Below are 8,968 nucleotides of genomic sequence, written 5' to 3' on the forward strand. Positions count from 1 at the left end.
GGAGAGGCACCTCCAGATGTCCGTTGCCGCCGGATACCGGAAGTCGTCTCCCCAAAAGACAAATTCTCTTATCTTGCTGCTCATTTTTATAAAATATTTTGCCAATTTGCCGATCTACTTTTGCCTCATGTACATGCATCTGTATTATTGTTGTTTATATGTTAAATATAGGTTATATGGTAGTTTAATGTCGGGTGGTGGGCACAGAAAGGAAGATGCGGGGATAGGATTAAAAAATTTATATTTTAAATGGGAGTTATAAAAATAATGTCATGGAATGTGAAGGGTACAGGGAATCAGATTAAAAGAAGAAGATTGGAATTTAAGATTAAAAGGGATTTACCAGACATTTTATTTTTACAAGAAACCCATCAGAAATCTGAAGATTCAAATAGAATGTATATAAAAGGTATGCAAATATATGAAAAAGCATTTGGAACTTCAAAAGCTAGAGGAGTTGCAACACTGATATCAGATAGGGTGTACTTTGAAAAACATAAGGTAATTTTGGATGAAGATGGAAGATATGTAATAATTGTTGGAAATCTTAATGAGGAAAAAGTGACACTTGTTAACAAATGGATAAAAAAATTAGTAAAAAATGTTGGAGATGTGAGATGGAATTGGGGACTTATGAACATATGTGGTATAATTGTGATAAGGTTAAAAAGTTTTGGCAACAATTGGAGAAAATGATATTTGAAATGATGGGGAAAGTAATAACATTGAGAGTGGAAACTATATTATTGTTGGTAATTAAGGAAATAGAATTAACAAAATATGAAAAAGAATTGATTAGAATTATGATTATAATAGGTAGAATTATAATAGCTAGATATTGGAAACTAGATGTGATTTTTAGAATAGAAGAGTGGAATTCTGAAATGTGGAAATTAGCTTTAAATGATAAAATGACATGTGATATTAAAATTAGAAGTGGTGTGTATAAAGAAGATATTTTTTGGAAGACTTGGAAACCATTTGTGGACTTTGCGCTTGGAACATTGGACGCTTCAGTACCTGTACCTCGAGAACGTGGATTTTGGCAATCATGAGGATATATCCGAAGACCCAAATCTTCCTTTTATGTATAGCACAAGGGTGTAATAATGTATTTTCTTTTTGTTTGTTTGTTGCAAAAAAAGTAATAAAAAAAAAATTGTGATTAGTAAAGAATACACCAAAGAGGGAGAACATTGCTAAAGAACAACAAGTTAAACTGAACCGTTTGGACCAAAAAAAAACAAAAAACCAGTGATGACTATTCACCATGCATTACATCCTCATAGTGATATTCTTAGATTGCAGGTAGTCTTCAACTTATAACCACAATTGGGCCCAAAAGAGACATTTGTTATGTGAATTTTGCCCCATTTTATGACCTTTCTTGCCACAGCTGTTAAGTGCATCACTGAGGTTCTTAAATTAGAAATGTGGTTGTTAAGTGAATCCGGGTTGCCCGTTGACTTTGCTTGTTGGGAGGTTGCAAAAAGTGATTGCATGACACTGCCACCGTCGTAAGTGTAGAACCAGTTGCTAAGCAGCTGAATTTTGATCACGTGACCACGCGGACGCTGCAACGGTCATAAGTGTGGAGAAAAACGGTCATAAGTATTGTTTTATTTGGCTGTAAACCGTCCTGAGTCCTTCAGGAGAAGGGCGGTATAAAAATCTAAATAATAAATAAATAAATAAATAAGTCACTTTTTTCAATGCGGTTGTAACTTTGAACAGTCACTAAATGAACTGTTGTAAGTCGAGGACTACCTACATACGTGCCCTGCAGAAATGGAGGCAGAGGTTTACTTCAAGTCAAATGAAGAATCAAAAAAGAAAAGCAAGAATTGGCTGGTTATGAAAAGGATAACCAAGACAAGCACTGATGCAAGTTAAAAATTGGAACTTGGTCTACAGCAAACGAAAAGTAAATATCAAAATAATGTAATAAAAGCCCAAACAGAACGCTGGCAAGGAAAAGCATCACATGGTCAATTTTTTTAAAAAAACACTGAAGGAACAGTGGATAAAGATAAAATCTGGTTTACAACTGGAACACTGAAAACCAAAACAGATAGCTTGATTAAGAACAAGCTATCCAAACAAATGCAATCAAAGCCAGAACTGAAAAATCATCAAATAATTCAAAGTACAGACTGTGAAAAAAGCAGATGAAACACATGACATACTTAATTGTATGCACGAAGATTACACAAGCAGATTCGCTGGAAGAGCTGTAAAAATTGCCATGTGCCATTAATGAAAAATTGGTGGGAACATATAGTTGAAAATGAGTAGGTTAAAATACTGTGGGATTATAACCCAGATATAACTGAGGTAGAAAACAAATGAAAGCATGGACTGGATGTGGCAATACCAGGAGATAGTAGAACAGAAGACAAAGAATTGGAGAAGATCACAAAGTATCAAGATACGAAAATCAAATCTGAAAGATTATGGCATATGTCAGCTGTGGTGATCCCAGGGGTTATCACCACACTGGGATGGCATTTAGAAAATCTGGGCATTGACAAAATTTCAATCTGTCAATTGCAAAAGTCCACACTGCTCAATACATTACGACATCCCGGGTTTTTGGGAAGATGCATATGAAGGCCAAGACAGCTACAGAACAGGCAGCTGTGATTTCACATATGCTTCCTCCAATTCTGGAAATCCAAACATCTTCAAGTTGCCAAGATTGAGTAACAATGCCCTTAGAAACCCTAGGGATTCAATAATCTATCTTGGGATTCCAAATTAAGGAACTTGTAGTAGAAGGCAGGGAAGAATAAACTCTACAAAACTTCTGAGTCAGATTTCTCCACCAGTGATAAGTGCACAATGACAAATCATTTGTTAATTTTATATTAACTCCAGAAAAGAAGTGATTTAAAGCTTGTCAGATTGATTGATTGAAATGCTGCCTTTTGCACAGGTCATGGCAAGTGTTCACCGTACTTCTTCCCATTTCTCACACAAAAACATCTGTCTGAACTATCACAGCAAGCCAATCCATTCTATTTGACAGACATTAAACTCACTTCCAGTTTACAGAACCTGCACTCAGATTTTAGTGTTGTTTTTTTAAAAAAAAGCCAGAAAAAGAAAAAGAAACAAGTTCCAGGAACACTTTATAGCTCAGCCTTAAAAGTCCCTAGATATTATGCCAAAAAGCAAACACATGCAATGTTTCAAGCCCTGAACTCTGCCAATTTCACACAATCGCAGACATTTGAGAGCTCTGGTTTCTCCCTCAGTAATTTATTCTGACTGCACAATATGCTTCTTTGAAATTATCTGGAGGGTTGTAAAAAGCAAAATTAGACGGAGACATTGATCCAGTTGGATGACAAAGTAAAGTAGCCTGCAGATTAGAATATAAGAGTATGGCTAAGGACCATCTTAACTCGAATCTGTAATAACAGATTGCTTTATGATTATCTTATGTCAACCACACAGACCTGCATGTTATCCAAACCCACATTTAGTGGTTAATTTATGATTAAGCAATCATTATTCCTCCAGGAACACAAAACATGAAACAAGCCTTGTGGCAAAGCTGCTTTTCGGCTGCTCCCTCTTATTAGTCTGTTGCAACTGCTGTACTATCACACATTGACTTTGTTGTGAAAATAAAAAGGTAGGGAAACAACCAGCATTCCCATCTCACACGCAAAGGCTCTGGCTGTAATCACCCCATTGCTAGATTTTAGAAATGTTTTTGAGAAACAGACCTCGCAATAAGTATACCGATTAAAAGGACATAGTCAAATTGCATTCCGACCTTAAAAATCGTTGTGATTAATTTGTTTCATTACTTTATACAAGTCTTACTCATAACTGCTTTTGACTATTGAGGTTTACAGGACCAGGAAATACGGAGGGCAATAAAGAGAGCTTCTATCCTTATTAAAAGGGGGAAAAAAAGCTTTTATCCATAAACTTGGTACATCTGCCTTTTTATTTTTGTGAGAGTTCCAGCAGCTGCGTGCTTTAACATCTTCAGGTTTACGGAGAAAACATACCTTCTAATGTCCAAGAGCTTCAGCATATATGACGGTTTGTGGAAAGTCACACTTCGGTCTCCGCCTGTTAGACAGAAAGCCACATGTCAATTACAATATCCAAGACATGCTGTGAGAGGCAATAATTCCAGAAGAAGAAGAAGAAGAAGAAGAAGACGAAGAAGAAGAAGAAGAAGAAGGAGAAGGAGAAGGAGAAGGAGAAGGAGAAGAAGAAGAAGAAGAAAAAGCAGACATTTGGGAGATCTATTATGGCAAGTTTAAATGACCAGTGTGCACAGACATGTGATGACTGCACATACAAATGGTGAACACAAACAGCAGGAACTTGGAACCATCCAGATGTTTGAACTTCAATCCCATTGATTTCCCCCAGCACTGTCCAGAGCAAGGCATTGTGGGAGACGTAGAAGCAGAAAAAAACCACGCTCGGATAAAATATAGGCTGCTCGTCCCTGCTTTATTAATGCTGTTTCACTGACTCCTTCATGAACGTAGCCAGCAGATGCTGGTTGGGATTTAAAAAAAAAAAAGAAACCCAAAACCTGGGGATCACAAATTTGAAATTGCTACTTCAACTGGTACCGCGTCAGTGCATTAGCTGACTGGTTAACGTTAGGAAAGACTGCATTTTTAGAAACAGAACGATTTTCCCCTTGACATCCATCGCGTGCCTGGAGCACACAATGATGAGCTTATGTAAATCAGCATGCAGAGGCAGGGCCTTCACCGGGATTTAAAGTCTGAAAAGTCTGAAAATTTAAAGCATGCAAAGTCTGAGTGATGTACGTGTCTTCCAGGACCAGCCTCCGATGACCAGTATGTGCAGGTATAAAGATACACAACTGGGGGGGTGGGAGAGAAAAATTGGGTGGAAGATATGAAAAGACTATGCTCTGTCATTTGTGATGATCCAACCCTCGATTATTCAGTAGCGACTAGATATACAGTCACAAAACAGGTGAACTTAGATGTAGCCAAAATCTTTTGCCCAATACTGAATGTTCTTCTTCAGAACATCCTACTTCTTGCAAAATGACCCCCTTTCTTTTTTCAATTTTCTCTTTCTTTACCTCCCCCCCCCTCCCTTTCTCACCTTCCTTCTGCTCAGATAGTTGGTACAAGCCTGTGGCAAACTTTGCTTTCTCTCTCTTTAAACTTATCCAAGAGTTTGGACAGGAACTAGAATGAAACGGGCGTCTCCTTTTCTATGAAAAGTAATTAACTGAAAATCCTTCATCGTCTTAGCTACACTGGAGTATAAATCAAAAGGCAGTCTTGTAGAAGACAGGAGGTTTCGAACTCCTAACCCACATTCCAACCACAAATTATGAATTTAAAAATGTACATGCAGCCTCAGGTATAGAAAGACAACGTATTTATTTACCCTAAAGAGAAAGCCAACATACTGTGCTAAATTTATTCCGTGTATCCCTATTTGTAAAAAAAAAAAAAAAATTACACTTCCACAATCAGAGAACAAAGAAAGGGTGTGGACAAGGGAAATCCTTCCCTGTGTCCAGTGCTGCAAGCTGAAACATAATAAAGTGGGCAAACAGGGACGAATAATTGTAAGCACAAAAATATTCTATTTTTCTGTAAAGAGGTTCCCATAGCTTACACACCAATTGCAGCAAGTTCCCCCCCCCCTTGTATCCTTGCCTTCATTTCCACTCTCTTTCACTCCCTTTTTACAGTGTGCAAACCCATTAATTAATTAATTAATTAATGTACCCTCCCCCCATTTCAACCTGATGACTCTGGCCAGCTCATAATTCTAAATAGCAATAGCAACAGCACTTAGATTTATGTACCGCTTCATAATGCCTTACAGCCCTTCTCTAAGCAGTTTACAGAGTCAGCAAATTGCCCCCAACAATCTGGCTCCTCATTTTACCCACCTCAGAAGGATGGAAGGCTGAGTCAAACTTGAACCCATCAGGATTGAACTCCTGGCAGTGGGCAGAGTCAGCCTGCAATACTGCATTCTAACTACTGCACCACCACAGACACTTAAAACCAATAAAAACAGTACAAAATAGATATATACAACGCCCAATTTAACAGTAAAACCAATAGACAGGGCCCTTAATACATTTGGAACCCCAGATTTGAACACATAGCCAAGTTTTCAGAGTTTTTGGGGTTGGGGGGGTCACTAATCTCTGAAGAGAAGATGTTCCACAGAGCAGGGGCTACAGCAGAGAAGATTCTCTTCTGGTCCCTGGCCAGCCAACATTTTTAGCTAATGGGGATCCACAATGTGTCCAATCTGGTGGGCCAAATTGAACAGGGCAGGATTTGATTGCTGATGCACACCTAGAGATCAGACGCGCCTTACCCCACGACAGCCTGTCCCAGCCCTGGCCCCCCTCCAGATGTGTCAAAATTCTCAGCAATGGCCATACAAGGTAAGAATTCTGGGCGCTGCAGTCCCAGCACATCTGGATGTTGCCAGCATTTGGAAAGCTGGTGGAAGAAACCCCCAAAATAGTTTCGCACTGTTTTCAGGAGCAAAGTTCTGACCCTCCATGAATTTCTCTAGAGGAGGCTTGATTGTGGCTTTGGTTTTGGCTTTGATTGATAAGTCAGACATTGGGACGGAGAATACCCAGCCCCCACTCCATCGAGTGGCATCGAAATCACCCTATCCTTTGCCAGTTGTTTCTAAGAACGAAATGAACCCGAATTAAAAAGATTTTTCCTTTTAAAAGATTTTCCTCTTTTTCTGGCACATGGGCAACCCAACCAAGCCCTGTCAAGGCACTTCCTGCACAATACCGGATCCCACCTTTTGCACGCTCCGACACAAACCCATCATCAAGGGCATTTCAATCTTGAAACAATAGCAAGCACATGGCTTTGAAATGTCCTCCGGCTGCCTGCCACACGCCAGAAAGAAATCTTTTATCATCAGCATCTCTTCTACACCGCGCGAAGGCTTGTTCCATTCCACGAATGGCTGCAGGATGGAAATAAGCTGAAATAAGGGGCATCCCCACCCCACCCTACCCACCCACCAACAACAGTTTGCTTCTAAGGACTACTAGGATAAAGGAGACAACTCTTTAAGGTTTCTAACCGGGCTAGGATGAGGAGCAGGGTGAAAAAAACACGAGCGAATGGGATTCTCAGGCAGGCCTCTCCAGGGCAGGTGAAGCCCTGTGTGAAAAGTGGCTACCCTCAAAGGATGCAGGAAAGCAAGCTTTTAGCAGAGAGCACATGGCTCCGGACGAGAAACATATTAATAGCACCATTTTATATACCCGCTTCAGCAGGGGTTACCCCCCAGAGAAGAGAAGCCAAGGACTGCAGCTTACAGACTGCAGTCAGGGCAAGCTGAAGATTTCAGATGGGAGGAAACTGCTACATGCATCCCAAAGTGGGGTTGATTTGCTGTTTCGTTTCCTTTCTTTTCTTTTTTTCTTCTTCTTCTTTTCCTTCAGGCTGGCGGGAGAGGGGTTCAAGAGCACATAAAGGCAGCTGTAAATCCAAGGAAAGGGCTGGCAAACCAGAAATCAAGTAAAACCATCCTCCCGATAAAACACACCCGCTGCCAATCCTTCAGGAACTGCACCCAGATCTTGGGAGATGCCTGCAAGAAGGAGAAAAGTGTGGGGAGGGGGAGGGAGGGAGGGAGGGGGTGAAACACAGGGTATCCCCCAATAATTCAGAGTTGCCGAGGCTTACAACGGGACCGGGATCGGATCGCAACTCTCCCCGGGGTAGCTGGAGTCAAATTTTTGAGGATGGTCCCAGGCAAGAAGGCAGCGATTGCGGAGAGGGGAGCGATGGGGGTGGGGACGCCAGGGTGGCAAAGCGAGCATCCCGATCAGCTGTCTACACCCACCTGCCGAGGATCCGCGATCGGCCCCGCTGGATCAGGCCGCGAGGAAGAAGAAGAAGAAGAAGAAGAGAAGGGGCGCGGCGATCTCAGCAAGCCCAAGGACCACCTGGCCGGGCCGAGAAGAAGCCGCGAGGAAGCGGTGCGGTGCGGTGGGAGGGGGTGAACCTGCCCGGTCTACCCAGTTCTCTCTTCGGGGGTCAGAGACAAAAGAGCGGCCGCCTGCTTCTCCCTCCGATGCTCGCAAGATTGGTGGGGGGAGGGAGAGAAGGGGGGTGGGAAATAAGGGGTGGGAAACACACCCCGAAAGGGGCGTGGGACGGATGGCTCCTGATAGGAAGGGGTGCGGGCGGGGTGGGGACATCCTGGCGACGCAGGAGGAAAAGCTCCGGGCCGCCGGGCAAGAGCCGGAGGGAGGGAAGGAGGCAGGGACTGGGGGAGAGGCGCCGCGGCCAGGATCGACCTCCCTGCTCGGCCCTGCCGCAGCCTTTCCCCGCCTGGCCGGGGGAGCGGGGGCTGCGCCTGCGGGGCACGTGTGAACGGGAAACACGCGGGGACGCGGGGGGGGGGAGATGCTGCGTTACTGGGATCGCCCACCCGGGGTTCCAGCGCTCGTGGAGGCCGCCTCGCCTTGCCTTGGCAAGTGCTCCGTGTTAGCCTCCCCACCTACCCACCCATCCGGGTTGCGTGGTCCTCGGTTTCACACACACACACACACAAGGTGCTGCTGAGCCGCCCCGCTGCCTCTGCCTGCCTCTGCCGTGTTTTTGTTCCAAAGAGGCTTCCCACCCACCCACTTCCAGGATCTGGTGCCCCCGGCCGGGACGCTTCGGTTTAAATCGGCAATCGATGGTCGCATTGCTTTCCCTACTTCTGGTACTGGTCAGGTTTCTATTTCAGTCACGGGACTGCGGTGGCTTAAAGGTCCGATCAATGAATAATAGAAAATGCAGCTATGTAGGCACTGCCGATAAAGGAGTATATATGGAATGGGAGTGGAATAGAATGGAATGGAATAGAATAGAATAGAATAGAATAGAATAGAATAGAATAGAATAGATTGAAAGACACCATGTATGTCATCTAATCCTGGGGTCTCCAA

General features: G+C 43.0%; 1 protein-coding gene across 4 annotated transcripts in view; it reads right to left on the minus strand.

Moving 5' to 3' along the window:
* TMEM150C (transmembrane protein 150C) overlaps positions 1 to 8,127 on the minus strand; it is a 46,444-nt gene extending 38,317 nt beyond the window's left edge. Inside the window, exons 1-3 of one of the 4 annotated variants that reach the window (XM_058192140.1) lie at positions 7,873 to 8,127; positions 7,573 to 7,617; positions 4,026 to 4,089 (exon numbers count right to left, since the gene is read on the minus strand). The gene's annotated coding sequence lies outside the window, so the exon portion shown is untranslated. The other 3 variants (XM_058192137.1, XM_058192139.1, XM_058192141.1) reach the window with 3 other exon arrangements.
* Between the last annotated feature and the right edge of the window lie 841 nt (positions 8,128 to 8,968).

Source organism: Ahaetulla prasina, chromosome 8 (assembly GCF_028640845.1).
Source record: "Ahaetulla prasina isolate Xishuangbanna chromosome 8, ASM2864084v1, whole genome shotgun sequence".
In the NCBI taxonomy this organism is placed as follows: domain Eukaryota; kingdom Metazoa; phylum Chordata; class Lepidosauria; order Squamata; family Colubridae; genus Ahaetulla; species Ahaetulla prasina.